Source organism: Pogoniulus pusillus, chromosome 10 (genome assembly GCF_015220805.1).
Source record: "Pogoniulus pusillus isolate bPogPus1 chromosome 10, bPogPus1.pri, whole genome shotgun sequence".
NCBI lineage: Eukaryota > Metazoa > Chordata > Aves > Piciformes > Lybiidae > Pogoniulus > Pogoniulus pusillus.
In genome coordinates this window covers 15,173,873-15,188,906 of record NC_087273.1, presented here as the reverse complement: position 1 = coordinate 15,188,906, position 15,034 = coordinate 15,173,873, and the positions used below count along the sequence as shown (strand labels likewise).

Genomic DNA, 15,034 nt, shown 5'->3' with positions numbered 1-15,034 from the left:
TAAATTCTTCTCATGTCTTCAGATTATTAACACACCTACTGGCAATGTCAAGATGTTAGTTTAAAGAATTTCAAATATGAAACAGTTCAATAATCTGGTTTACGACAGCTGACTGACAAAGCTAATTAACTGCCTGGAGAAGGTTCTCTATAAATGAAGCAACTTCTGTCTCAACATATTTCCAAGAAGAACAAAATGTTCATTTTATCTTCTCCCTCATATTGTCTCCCTTCTAGCCCTCTCCATCCCATCTAATCTTTGATAAAAGGTTTCTGGACAGTATTTATATATTGCTCCTTCTGAGAAATGGCTCCTTATTTCCTGTGCCCTTTGTAGCTTCCTGCTGGACACTTCTACTGATCCTTTTTGTTAAAAGGTATCTTTTCAGGCACTCTACACAGAACACTTTCAAATCTCCCCCTGTGCCCTGAGGGAGTTTCATGTCTGTGTATCTACAAGCTTTCACCAGCTGTGAGGTTGCTCTTTTTACAATATGTACCTGCTTCAGGTATTTTTCCTCTGCTAACAGACCTTCCACCACACATCATTTCCAAAAAGAAGACATCCTGTTTGCATCCAGTTCTAGTTGCACAGAAGGAAAGTGGTACTTCAGGGTTTTTTTACTCTCTTGATTCACAGAATGTTACAATCTGGGGGAAATTTTCATGCAGAGGAAGCCGATACTGAAAACTCCAGTTATTATTGGCCTTTATTATAAGCAAGCACTATGCAAGCACAGTATGTTGCTCTGCCAACACATCTCAGACTTGGCCTGAAAAACATCATTATGCCCATTATATGGTTTCTTCTTAGTGAGAACAACCTATTTATTGTACCAGATAATATACCAGTTTCATAAAACAAGCATACTGCAGAGCCAATGAAATTGTAATGGATGTTATGCAACAGGTAAATTAAGGGCACTGACAGCACTGAGATTAGAACATAGCTGCAAAATCCAAATAAAAGCACCTGCAACAAGAGGAAGGTTTGCTTTATAAAGATTCTAATCCCACCAGAACCCAACTATGAACATAAGCATTGCTGCATTTAAGCACTACAGGCAGAATAGCAGCAGGACTGGAATTGCTTATTTTTAGGCTGATGCTACATGCTGCCTATGACTCAGACCAGCAGCAAACTAATTTAATCAGGATTTTTTCTTCTGCCATCACAAATTCATACAGAACTATAGATGCTCTTTGTACAATGCAGTTCACCACTAGGATTTTTTCCTAACAGACTGAAAATACCAGTGCACGTTATGACAAATATCCAAACAATGAGATGGCAGATGATCACCAGCAAGGTGTGCAGAAGTACTTGCAGGAATTCTGGTTTTGGGATATCTGATCCTGCACAGTCCTCTCAGGAGGAAGGAAAACAACCCAGAATCAGAGAGAGATGTCTTTCCTGTGACTATCTACCTCATTTGTTCCCTGCCCTTTCCCTTGCTGAAAGCATATTTCACAAAAAAACTCAGCTTTTCACACTGCATCATCACCCCAGGCAATCAAGTACCACTGTGCCTCAAGGAAGAAGAGTGGGATAAAAATCCTAGTGAGCATCTCTTGCCAAGTTTCCTCTCGCCTTGACCATTTGTCTTTAAACGGAATAACCTTGTTGATACTGCCATATCTCCTATCCCAGTTTTGCTGAGGTCATATCCACTCTTTTTTATCTGTCAACAATTGTCACCATTCGAAACAGGGGAGGGACAAATACTAGCCATTTATAAGAAGCTAAATAAGACATGGAAATACACTGCTGCAAAACTGGGTTAGCGTCATCATCCATCCTCATTCTGCCCTGTCCACAAGTCAGGAGTATTTACACTTGGAAGTTCTGCTTAGATTCAAAACCTAAATTCATGGAATGTGTCAATTCAGAATCAAATATTTTGCGCAGTTTCAATAAAAAATTAGACTGGAATTATTGTTTTCCTTTCTGTTATCACATATATCAGATCTGAACACAATTCTTAACAGACCAGCTGGGGATTTAAGGGAAATAACAACATACGAACATGTGCTTAAGTGTGCATATATTATTAAAGGATAGTTGACAAATAATCCTTATTAACAAGCATGTCAGGTTTGAGTGAAAGAGTCCAGCCATAGATGAGTCATTTGTCGCCATCTCTCTTGAAAACTCCCTGCCTGTGCTTTGCTTTTAAGGTCTATGCTAGCTAATTAGGGAATTTCAGTAATCTATTTTTAATATGTACCATCTTCTGTTCTTTTTAGTGCAGCCTTAAGATAGACTTTTATCTTTACTGCTGTGCACAGATCATCTGAAAATATAAGTTCTCTACTACATGACAACTCATAATGAGCCTTAATGAAGCTTGGGAACAGCTGCTAAAAACTCCAGTTGAATAGGTTTGCCCAAGCAGCAGCAGCTTTGGACGCTTTTTCTCTTCCAGCACTGTTGAGTCATCTGCTCATCATACACATAACGAGAGAAATCAAAAATGAAACACTAAAGCGGCTTAATCCTTTTTCCTTAGACATTTTATTTTAATCAGAGTTTTAATAAGTACATTAGGAACCATCATCTCTTAAGCCTTTCACCTTTTTAATTATATCCCTGCTCTGAACATCGACAAAAGCAAATGTTATTATGCAAATTTTGCTCCGAATTCGTGTCCTTACCAAGAGCGTAAGAAAGAGAGTTCAAACCCCATTTTTAATTATACTATAGATAAACCAGCTGCAAATTATTAGAAACTGCAGTAAGCTCTCACAGTTTTACAAGTCGCCTAAGCTAAAAGTCAAAAGATTGTATATTTTGGGTGGAAGAAAGAACTTCAAGAACTATGAAGGTTAACCATGACTGAAACAAACTCACTCCACTTCTTCACATTGTCTTCTCTTATTGACCCATCATTGCTTAGACACTAAGCTATACAGTCTACAGGACACTCCAGGCTTTGCTCATTACAAGTGTGTGCAGGATCACAGGATATCAGGGGTTGGAAGGGATGCAAAAAGATCACTGAGTCCAACTCCCCTGCCAGAGCAGGACCATACAATCTAGCTCAGGTTACAGAGGAATGCATCCAGATGGGCCTTGAAAGTCTCCAGAGAAGAAAACTCCACAATCTCTCTGGGGAACCTGTCCAGTGTTCTGTGACTCTTACAGTCAAGAAGTTCCCCCTTGTATTGAGGTGGAACCTCTTGTGCTGTGGCTTACATCCATTGCTCCTTGTCCTATCACAGGAAGCAAGTCAGCAGAACCTATCCCCCAATTCCTGACACCCAGTCCTTAGACATTTATAGACATTTATTAAATCCCCTCTCAGTCTTCTTCGAACTAAAAAGCCCCAGGTCCCTCAGCCTCTCCTCATCAGGTAGTGCTCCAGACCCCTAATCATCCTTAGCCCTCCACTGGATCCTCTTCAGCAGATCCCTGTCCCTCAAAGTGGGGAGCCCAAAAGTGAATGCGGTACTCAAGATGAGGTCTCACTAGGGCAGAGTAGAGGGGAAGGAGAACCTCCCTTCATCTGCTGGATACACTCTTCTTAATACATCCCAGGATCCCATTGGTCTTCTTGGCCACAAGGGCACACTGCTGTCCCATGGACAACTTGTTATCCACCAGCACTCCCAGGTCTCTCTCCACAGGGCTGCTCTCCAGCAGATCACCTTCCAGACTGCATTGGTGCAGTTTATTATTCCTCCCCAGATGCAGAACTCTGCACTTGTTCTTGTTGAACCTCATTTGGTTCCTCTGTGCCCAGCTCCAAGTGATTAGTAATGGTGCCAGGTCTCTCCAAATTGGGTTTTTTCCAACTTAATTTGTCAATCATTGAATCCAAATACATGGGAGCAGACCACCTTCATGAAACAACAGATTTTTTTTTTTCCACTCCAGTATCTTGGTTATCTGTTTTTGTTCCAGCAACATCTATAGGCCTAACTGCTACTCTGCTAGGCATGGTGGAGCTGCAGCAACGAGGTGGCAGACTTCAAAGGCACACAGCTTGGGTCTAAAGCCATTGTATGAATAACTCAGAAAGGGAGATGTCAGTTGTACCCAGCCAGGTGTTGAAGACTTCTGACTTGCAATACAATCCTCAGGAGAGAACACTCAGTTCTCCCTCACTTAAATCTTTTTAAACCATTCAGTTATCCCTCACTTACATCTTTTTAAACCAGTGCCCAAAGTGGAATCTACATGACAACCTATTGGGATACAGAGATGGTACATTCCCAACAGTAAACAAGTTCTTTGAAACACTTTGGAATCTGATCGGGGATATATATGGAAGTCTTTCATTCCAGACAGGTATTTATGCTGCTTATCTTAAAAGAGATGTTGAATTTATGAAGTTTTGCTTCATAAAAAGACAAGCATTTGCAAACTTGCTGATAACCAGTTGCCAATCCAGTCCATGAACAGCTTTCCATTTTGTATCAGATCATGTCAGACATGAGTTACCTGCCTGAAAATGCCAAAATTGGTCATTGCCAAATGAAAATAAGATGAAAGGAGCTATTATCTGATCTGGCATGGGAAAGCATGCCCCAGCCCCCAAAACATGACAATCTTGCTTGAAAAACTGTACACCTTAAGCTACTACACCAAGGAATAATGGAATCTTCTCTTTCATTAAATATTTCAGTTCACATTAAGGAGAGGAAAAATTAATAAAGGCAAGCATTTGGCCTACTCAGATTCCCATTTCAGTAATCTAAACTGTACTTAATGGAATTTAACTGGTTCACAAATTTCACACAGATATGCATTAGTTTGAAAAAAACATACTTACTGCACTTCTAGTTATCACAGAAAAGCAAAAACAAAAAAAAACTTTTAATCTCACTGAATGTATAAAAGATAAATAAAAGATGATAAAAGACTGTTATGTAATAACTAAAAAAACTAGAGTGCATTGGTAAGGTTACGAATTCAAACCTTGATTAAGCTCTGTAATTATATATTAGGGGAAAACTAAAGCACTGAAACCAAACAGTAGCAGTTTATGCTCCCCAGAAACATTCTTTAATAACAGAATCACAGAATCAAGCAGGTTGGAAGAGACCTCCAAGATCATCCAGCCTAACCTATCACCCAGCTATATCCAATCAAGTAGACCATGGCACTAAGTGCCTCTTCCAGTCATTTCTTGAACACCTCCAGGGATGGTGACTCCACTACCTCCCTGGGCAGCCCATTCCAATGGCAAATCACTCTCTGTGAAGAACTTCCTCCTAATACCAAGGCTATACCTTCTCTGGCACATCTTGAGACTGTGTCCTCTTGTTCATGAGTCAGGAATACATCGTCCCTCCAGTCCCCAGCTGTTTCCTCTGAGTCTAAGACGACTTTATCTCCATTAGCCCGGGAGACTCAATAGATGTATCCTGTCACTGAGTCACCTGGATCCCTCACATATTTGATTTGCAAGACACTCAGCTAAGGGACTGTGTAACACTTATTAATAGTGGTGACAGCGACGCATTTGCCACCCTTGGTGTCCAAAATTTGGGGTTAAGTCACTGGCAGCACGCTTTTTTGTCCCACAGTGTCCTTCTCCACTCGTTACAGGGGAGTCCCTCTCTGGTTTGAACCTGGGCATTTTGAGACTTTTTTAATCTTTTCACAGCACAGGGACAGGCACAACAGAGTCCTCTGAATCAAAAACAGCAGTGTCCCAAAAGTTACTGCTTCAAATGACAGCAGTTTTGGGGGGGGCTTAGGACAACCTCTTAACTGGGGCTCTATTTCTATGCAGACTGAGCATATCCAATTCATTACAGCATTCCACTGTTATATAAATGATGTAAAAGATTCAAATAACATCTTCAAATCAGTACAGAAAATGACTAGCAACTTCCCCTTTCCCATTCACACTTACTTCATTTCTACTTATATTTAAGTTTCCCATATTTCAAGTTATTTTGTGCTCCTCCAAAGTCCCTCTAAAAGAAGTAAAATCTTGCATTTTCCAAACTCCCATCTTCGTTTCATAAATTCCCCCCACTGCTCTATCTTCCCTAATTAACATTCTTCCAAGCTACAATTTTCAGAAATACTAACAATTATTCTTATCAAATTATGGTGATGTTTACTTTTTTTTTCCCCCATTTTATTTGTCACTAAGCCTTTCTTATTTATAGGCTTAGCCATTCTAAAACCTTCCTTCTTCCCACTCTCCTACATACTGAAGGGTATTTCCTTAATTTCTCTAACTGGATGCCCTAATACCATCTAATGCCTTTTGTTGTTTAGCCCATGATTCTAACAACTTGCTTCATTGACAATTTCAGCTGGCTGCATAGCAGGCTGCAGCAGGAGATCAGTGCATGTGATGATATTTTCCACAATATCTACTTATAAACAAATTTGTAAGACTTGTTTTGTTAATAAGTCAGATTAAGGAAACTTTATAAACACACCTAGTACTTTTGACATTCAAACACTAGATTCTACAATCATTTTAATGCCTTCATTACTCCTAGCTTCATAACCAAGACAGCTACAGCTTCAAATTATAGAGGCCATAATGCTAACGCCAGCCATAGAGGGATGCTGAGTAGCACTAGCAACATTCAATAGCAAAAATCTTCCTTTAGTAGGACTGTCTTGATTCTGAGCTGGTATGATTTTGGAAACTAGCAAACCAAGCTACAGCACAAAGGTCTCTCTAGTGACAGCAGCTAACAGATGCTACCAGATACCTGTGCCTGACATCATGGTTAAGTTTTCAGAGAGAGGCAGAGAACAAAATTCTGAAGATGCAGCACTTCCACTTCTCTGCTGCCAGTGCTTTCATCAGCAGACAAGGCTATGACACAGCCCCATGATGAAACACACTTCCCAAAAGGTGTTCTGGGGTGACTCACAGAGGATGAGCTCCCTAGCACACCAGAAGCCAACCCAAGCACAGTCCTGTTTTCATATATACCAGAGTAATTAAGGAAAGGTACCCAAAACAGATGTGTGTGCATAAATAACTGGCAGCTGTGTTGTTATCACCCACCACTTCCCCAGAGAGTACCAGAAAACATGTGCATCCTGCTAATTGCCCATGAAAATGCAAAATACTTTGCCAAATCTGAATTTTCAGTTGACAATCCCATTGGCAACAGGAAGAACAGAAACATATTTTTCAAGACCTCCTAACAAGTCTTCCTGGTAGGAAATAAATAGTCCTACCATTTTTCAAAGCCTGTATTTAAAAGTGCTCTGTCACTTGCAGATATTGCAAATATTTTATCCATGTGTTGTACAAGAACACAAAAAAAAAAAACCTAAAGGCTTGCCAAATTTAATATCTGTGCTACCTATGTAGTGAGCCACTGCAGCGTGCCTATAAGCTTTGTGCCACATGTGCTTTTCAAAGAGAGGCACAAAGGGTGCTAGAGCAAACATCACTATTGCTTTTATTGTACTTTTAAAGAAGTTAGTCTATATCCTGTGGTCAGTGAAATCCTAGCAAAAGATGGTATAGTCTTGTTGAGTCTCCATAATGGCTGGTTACAAAAATAATCTATTAATGGGAATTTTATCTATACTTTTCACTACTAATTTAGAAAAGAGGTACAGAAGTATATACTTTTCAGTGTAGATTATATTAAGCATGCTGGAATTGTGTGCCAGCTACCTATTGTCTGTCCTTCTTAGGGACTTTGTGTGATTTTTTTCGTCCCTCCACTGATCAACAGTGTTTAATATTACCAACCTAGACTTTGATGTGGAAAATTTCCTACTGCTTTGTTCCATGCTAAGAAAAAAAAAAAAAATGTAATATACATTCCTCCCCTGATAAGCTTTCTTAATTTTCAATACAGAAAAAATAATGTGTCTTGCAGGGTACGGTGACCTATGTTAACAATCACTTAGAAACTAATTGCCAAAACCTTTTTTACAAGTACAAAACCTATAAATACTCAGCAATGGATGTTCATTATTTGTGTACCAAAGAAAGGACAGATGAAGGGCATAGGATTTCCTTTAAGAAGTTTACTAGTTCTAACATAATACTTTATCTTCATGATTTATGGGGGGGGAGGGGAAGGGGTGTGTGTTACTGAGGCAGTTTTCCTCCTAGGAGGAGAAGACTTACTCTTATGTAAGGCATCTCTAACTTCCTATAAATGCTTAGTAAGGGTGCACATTTGCAATAGCTTTTCAGACCACTGTAGTGTCATTAAACATCATTGCATCATTATTGTCTCTTTATTTTTCAGTTTTGTTCACATCAGACAAGGACCATTAGCCACAGAGAGGATTTATTTCAACACATGAAACATCCCAGCACAAGTCAGCAGAATACTTGCAGAGAGACAAGCAATCATTTTCCCTCACCCATCATCACAGGAGTATACAAACATTTTGAAGTTATCATTACTCATTTCTTGATTAAATTCTAACCAATTTCAGAAGAGTTAAAAAAAAAAAAAAACAAAACAACCAAACAGAATAAAATCTCTCCCTTACATGATGTCTGTCTGTACCACGGTTTTGGTGGCCTTGACAAAAACAATGGCAATGATTTAAATCACAGCAGTTCAAGGAACATTTTATTTAAATGACAACTGCCTTGGTAGCTTTAATGCAAAACAACTGATAATACTTCATACTAGGAATTAGCACCAAATATAGAGTACAGTAGCTGTACAAACACTTAATCCTTCTTGTTTTATTTTATGATACTACTTAGTTTTAACTTAAATGTATTTATCTGAAATTGATATCAAGCCAAAAGCCAAAGCCTTTTAATATCATGCTCTTAATCACCTTGCAACTTGATGAGGAACTATAAAACACAGGAAATTGATTTTTGCTTTCCAAACATAGCCCTCTATATCTTTTCTCCCAGGGAACATAGTTTAATTCTAGGGATGGTATTGAAGGCTGAGATGTCTCATGAAACTAATGGGATATTGATAAAAGGCAATCTGAATGCTGTTGGTACGCCGAGGATTTCCTCAGATGAAACAGTTGGGCTTTAAATCTCCAGCACATTTAGCAAATTTTCCCTAGGGGAAGAACGAAAGGAAAAAAAATTTCAAAAAGTCTTGGCAAGTGAAGCTGGCACAGTGTCATTCATTAACTGTGTTACACTGGTTACATACCCCAAAACCCTAATGATGCCCTCAATGCAAATAATGCAGGTTTGCCCTAGAATAATGAGCCAACTGAAATCTGGGTGCACTTGCAGGGAATCAATTAGAGCTAAGTCAGTGCTAAATATGACCCACTGTACACCACTGACTTAAACTGGGCTATTTCATGTTTAATAGCTGCTGATTTTATGCTGACACTTTGCCAGGCAACCAACTTGGCAAAAATGGAAATGGTCTTTAATCACAGTTTCAGCTAAATTACTCTCTTCAGCAAGACATGCTGATGGTAGAGAGAAGCTGACAGACACTAGCCTCACAAATTCAAGGTACAGCTACTCAGAGGCACTGCCAAGTAAGTAAACTAATTTTAATGAAAAGAAACAGTCCTATAATGAACCTTTTCCTGAAGATGAACCTTGTCCTTAAGGAATTTCATTAATTTGCATTGTGATGGAGAACATTCAAAAATTCCCAGCAACTCTCTTGACAAGCTGTTAAGTCTCAAGGCACTATTAAGAGCAATGGTATGGGGATAACAAGATCAGCAGAGATCAAAATAGTGATCCCCAGTTATTATTTCAAGCATAAGAGATACTAGGAAGGAATGAAAGAGTAGACACTTTGAAACTGTATCACTGAAGGATACTAAAAGCATTTGCTTAATGACATCACCAGCTTAAACAGAATTGAACAAGTGCTTAAAGCTAAGCATCTGCTGAGCTGCTTTGTTATTCTAGGTGTTGGTAAACACATTCCAAAGTGTGTGACACTAGTCAGAATGGATATATTAAGCACACAAACCTAATTTTCATTTTTCTTCCTGTAAGGTTTTTAAAAATTGGAGAAGGGAAGAGTTTTCACTTAGCCTTCACTTGTTAACCAGCAGATACAAGGTCTCCAAAGTGTGATTTCAACTTCGTCGTTTCAACTCCAAGTAGCACACATCTGATAAGAAAAGTGTCTGCCAAAAGTAACTCTATTCGAGGGACAGAGAACCCTATCTTAGAGATTCAACACAGAGTATCTACTTTAGTAAAGATAAAATTCTGCCTTGCAGCTGGACACAACTCAGGCTACCGTTGCTAGACAGCTTTCTGCTTCTCACAGCTCAAGACACTATGGAGTACAATTGCCAAGACAATTGTACTCCAACTGCAGTACAATTGCAAGACAATGGCAATTCCTGGGTACAGAATAACGTCTTCAATTCTGGTAGCAGTAAGAGGACTAAGGCAAGGCATTCCCCACTGTACTTCTGTGAAAGCACGCTTCAGTAAGTTGCTGCATGTTATTATTAGAGCTCTTTTAATAAGTGTCATCTATGGATACAAAAGTGGTAAGTGATTTGATTTTAAGATCTATTTCAGGTAATTTATTTTATTTGTTGTTATTGGGTTTTATCTATAACAGTGACAGCCAAAATAGTCATTTGTGTGATTTAGATACCTAGCCATCTCATTTTCACACTACATGCTCCATGAAAAGGCAGAGAATTGCAGGCAACATTGACAATTGATATTCAGCAAAGGCACCGCATGACATCTCAATCTGTTGAGATATATCATACAGTTACCACTGTGGGCCACTTGAAAATTATCCTACTTTCCTTCATAACACTATGTGGGGAAGGAGACATGCTGGCTTCTTTTTAAGTTCTTGCACCTCCTCTCTCTAAAGCCCTCTGATGAGTAAAAGTATCTGTCAGTCTGCAGATTCCATTGTCATCTGCTTTCAACATATCGATTTTCCCAGAGATGTTAAGTTGATTGATTACTTTTTTTTAAAACCTATCTTATACCTCAACAGAGATGCTAAAGTAGCAGCAAAACTAGACACTTACAAGCTTCTATCATGTGTAAAATCCTCTACATGTTTCTGTTCCCTTTAACTGAAAAGAATTCTCTCTTTTCCAAAAGAAAACAGTGAACTGGACCATTCCTCTGAAGGTGTTAGTCAATGGAAACCAAAGAATGACCTTAGAGAAACAGACCTTTAAGCAGACGTTTAGTAAATTAACTCATTTTCCCTTATATTAATGACTGGCTGTGAATAGCACTCACACACTCTCCCAGAAGTTTCTTATCTCTTAACACGCAATCAGCTGGACATCAAGATGACTACTTGAGTAAATGGCATACATACAGAAATTAAAGGGACATCTCCCTCATTCCACCCTGCTCAGCATATGTTCTCATAGCATACCCAGAATTAAGAGACCTCAACACTCAGTTTTTAAAGTGAAAAAATAAAGTCTTGTAGAAAAAAATGTACCTTTGTGAACATTCCATGGATCAATAAATTAATCTATTTTTCTCAAATAAATGCTTTTAAGCAAAACAAAAGCTTGAAGTTTCATGAGCAAACACAAATGAACAGGTACCAAAACTAAGGCAAAACATCTGATGAGATATATTTGATTTTAAATTCCTTTCAGTGTCTAATAAAGTGCTTTTGAACAGAGAATCACAGGGTGCCAGGGGTTGGAAAGGACCTCCAGAGATCATTGAGTCCAACCTCACAGCAAAGCAGGACTACTTAGGGCAGAAAACATAAATAGAAAGGGAAGTGGATTTTAAAAAAAGTATACACACACACACACCATCTACTGAGCAACATCTGACAGCAATAAAAAGCATCTTGACAGACTACCACGGTGCAAGACCAGCCCATTTTCTCATTCATGCACAATAGTTTGTGACTCCAACCCCAGAAACATATCACAGGATGTCAGGGCTTGGAAGGGATCCAAAGAGATCATCGAGTCAAACTCCCATGAAGATCTCATGTAATTTTTGACAGTACCTGCCACAGCAAGACATCTGTGGATTATCATTTCACTAGCAAGAGTTTTGAAAACCTTATCAAGCAGTGTTAAACATCCTTAAACAAAAGGCTGACAGAGGACATGGGCATGTGCAACAACCGTATTTCCAGTATTCAAAAGTTGGCTGATTTCTAACATTCTGTAGGAATCCAGGAGGACACTGAGGACCTCAACATTACTTAAGAATGCAAGTATTCAAGAGTTTTCAGAGCACCAAAAATATCATTTTTGGTAGCAGCTGTGCATGCTGTTGCAAACTCCGTAAACCAATGGCACACATATTTTTTGCTTTGTTATTAACAGATTACTGCAGGGGATGCATGAGTAAGAGCAGAATCCAGCACAACTGGAAAGAAAAGCATGAGAATTCAAAAAACAAAACAAATCAAACATATAAACAAACAAAAAAACCCACAAAGACAGGTAACCCACTTTCTGCTATTGAAAAGTTACCATATTGTAAGGCAGATATTCAAAATGTAGTTTTTATGTTGCAGCAAGAAAATAAATGAGCAGCGTAGCTTTTCAATTGTGAGTTACTAAGAAATCAGTATGTACAGTACCATTTACTATCTAAACAATTCTTTAGCATTTCAGTCACAAAAGGCTTTAGGTAGTATTGAATCAAACACACAATTTACACTTCGGCAGACATCTATGGCAATATAGGTCCAGGACAACAGATTGCAGTGCCAAGAATTCATTGGCAACTACCAACACTTCCTCATTTACTGTTTGCATCATCTGGAATTCACAAAGTCTTAAAGACTCTTTTAAGTAATGATTGTCATCTTTGATCTCCAGAAAATTACTATGGCATGTGTAGAAATGAGATTCATAAGAGCCCTTATGCTCTTGGCAGAGACATTCATTTAGTGATTATAGTGCATATTAAACAAACAAAAAAAAAATTAATCTGAAAAAAAAACCCACAGCAACCAGAAAACCTGAAAGCATAGTTAAAATTTCAACAAAATAGATTGATCCAAGTAATCATCATTAATATTCAGAATTGCATGGAAAAAAAAAACCAAAACAACTTTCTCCTGAAGGTAAAAGAAAGTTCCATGAACACATTTGCAGCCTGCCATACATATTCATGTCAGCATATTGCACCATGAATTATTCTCTTGTAATCGCTACTAAGATCATTTGTCACATGTTTAGATCTCAAGCCTTCTGAAAGTGATGGAACTTTTCCCCTACATTTCTATGTACTACTGAAGGTGGGTTTGTAATTTTTATAAGTGCAGCATGACTTGTTTAAGCTGTTGTATACCTACACTACAAAGCAGTAATTCCCAATCTTGGCTGAAAGGCCTTACCTTCACTCACTACATCATTAACACTGTAGTTTGAATGTTGTCTTCCAGAACATAACAATGTAACAAAGAAATGGTATCTTCAAGTAGTTACATATCTCTGAGTTCACAGGATCAGCTCACTTCTCAGTACAAAACACAGAAAGCATTTTCCATGAGGTATTTTGAGCCATAAAAGACTTGCTTTAGAAAGTTACTTAACTTACTTGACTTTCATTGTGGCTGTAGTGTACATAAGGCAAGACCAGCTTCTCATTTCACTTAAAGTCTTCACGGGTAATTGAGTCTTTCCTAAAACCCAGAAAAGGCAGAGCACCTGTGCACATTTACCATGGCACATAGCACTGTGAGATCCCAGAAAGCTAAAGTTCTACTAAGTTCCAAGACCAACTTCTCAAAAAAGCTTTACCCAAGCCTACTTTCCATAGACTATCAAAGACACTAGATCCTCATTCAGCAAGCAATTTGTGTAATGCCAGTTTTGTTATATTACAGGAAACTTTAGAGCCATCACTGATAATCTCCTCACAGAAAGGAAAAGCAAGAGGAAAAGAGAACTAAAACTGATCTGTGAAGTAGCACTGACTGTTAGTGTTTTACTGGGATAACAATTACTTCTCATGCTTTGCAAATATTAAGACAGTTATCCGTTGCCTTACACCGACTAAAAGGTTCCAAATGTTAAAAATTAATGACTTTTAGCCCTTTTTCTTACAGAATCAGGTCCTACACCAAAAAATGGTAAAAGCTCTAGTTAGAGTAAGCAGCACACTAAATAATTCAGTGACAAGCTTTGTTGGAAGACTGATCAATTTTAAGGCAAAAAAAATACTTATAGTACTACACAGACATCTTTACTAGCAATGCAATACTCAACTGGTCATCACACAATTATTTTGGACACAAGACAGCAAAAGGCTGCAAAATTAAGTTGCTCACCACACCATTTGTTAAGGAAGAGCAGGAAATCACTGTATCTCTAAATCAACACTAACAAGAGGAATCGGGAGAAACATGTTATAGCCCAACTGCATACCCCGAGGAAAGATACTTTCACATCAGTTGGTCTTGGGCTCAACAAATCCTACAGCATTTTTCATTGTGAAAACTACTAGAAGAGTTCCACCGCACAGAATGCCCTGCAGGCTCTACAAGAACAAATATGTTTCCCTCCCCCAGAGACAAAAGCACAACCTCCAGGCAAAGAGGAAGAAAAAATAAAATGAAAGAACTTTCCAAGCCCTTCTTCCTCATACACAATCATTAATTGCACCTGGCAACCTCTCCTTTGTCAGGACTCTTAGTAGTTTCACCTGAAGGCCATTTCTGTCCCACCAGAGCACTAAGCTACTAATTGCTGGGAGAAAACAACTTATTTGTTTAAAACTAGGATGCAGCAGTCTATTCCTCTCTAGCTAAATTTAATGTATAGACTATGTTCTATCAAAGGCAGGCACTTCAATATTGAAACTAAGCTTAGCTAATAATGTTCAAAGAACTAAAGAGTGGTTTTCTGATTAATAAAATAAAAACAGTATTAACTATGCAATACATGTCCTCAGGAAACTCTTTCCCCTACTTATTTCTGTCTGTTTCAGCAAGCATATGGCTGCTGGATAGTATTTAATGTTACTGAGCTGGGATATGTTACCTGCTGTATAAAATCGCATTTCTTTCAGTAACAGCCCTTCAAAGTCCGTGAGAAGTACACAAGCTCAGTGCCTCAGTCTCCTTTAAGCATTATTCATTAGGCTTGAATAAAAAATGCATATGATAGCTTGCAAGATCTTTCCCCCTTTTTATATTTGTTA

At 38.5% G+C, this 15,034-nt stretch overlaps 1 long non-coding RNA gene across 1 annotated transcript; it reads right to left on the bottom strand.

Moving 5' to 3' along the window:
* Nucleotides 1-8,168: 8,168 nt before the first annotated feature.
* LOC135178997 (uncharacterized) lies at nt 8,169-14,496 on the bottom strand. The gene is made up of 3 exons (XR_010303830.1): nt 14,260-14,496; nt 13,430-13,514; nt 8,169-8,990 (listed from the first exon to the last, which is right to left on the bottom strand). It is a non-coding gene; the product is annotated as an uncharacterized LOC135178997 (long non-coding RNA).
* Nucleotides 14,497-15,034: the final 538 nt, after the last annotated feature.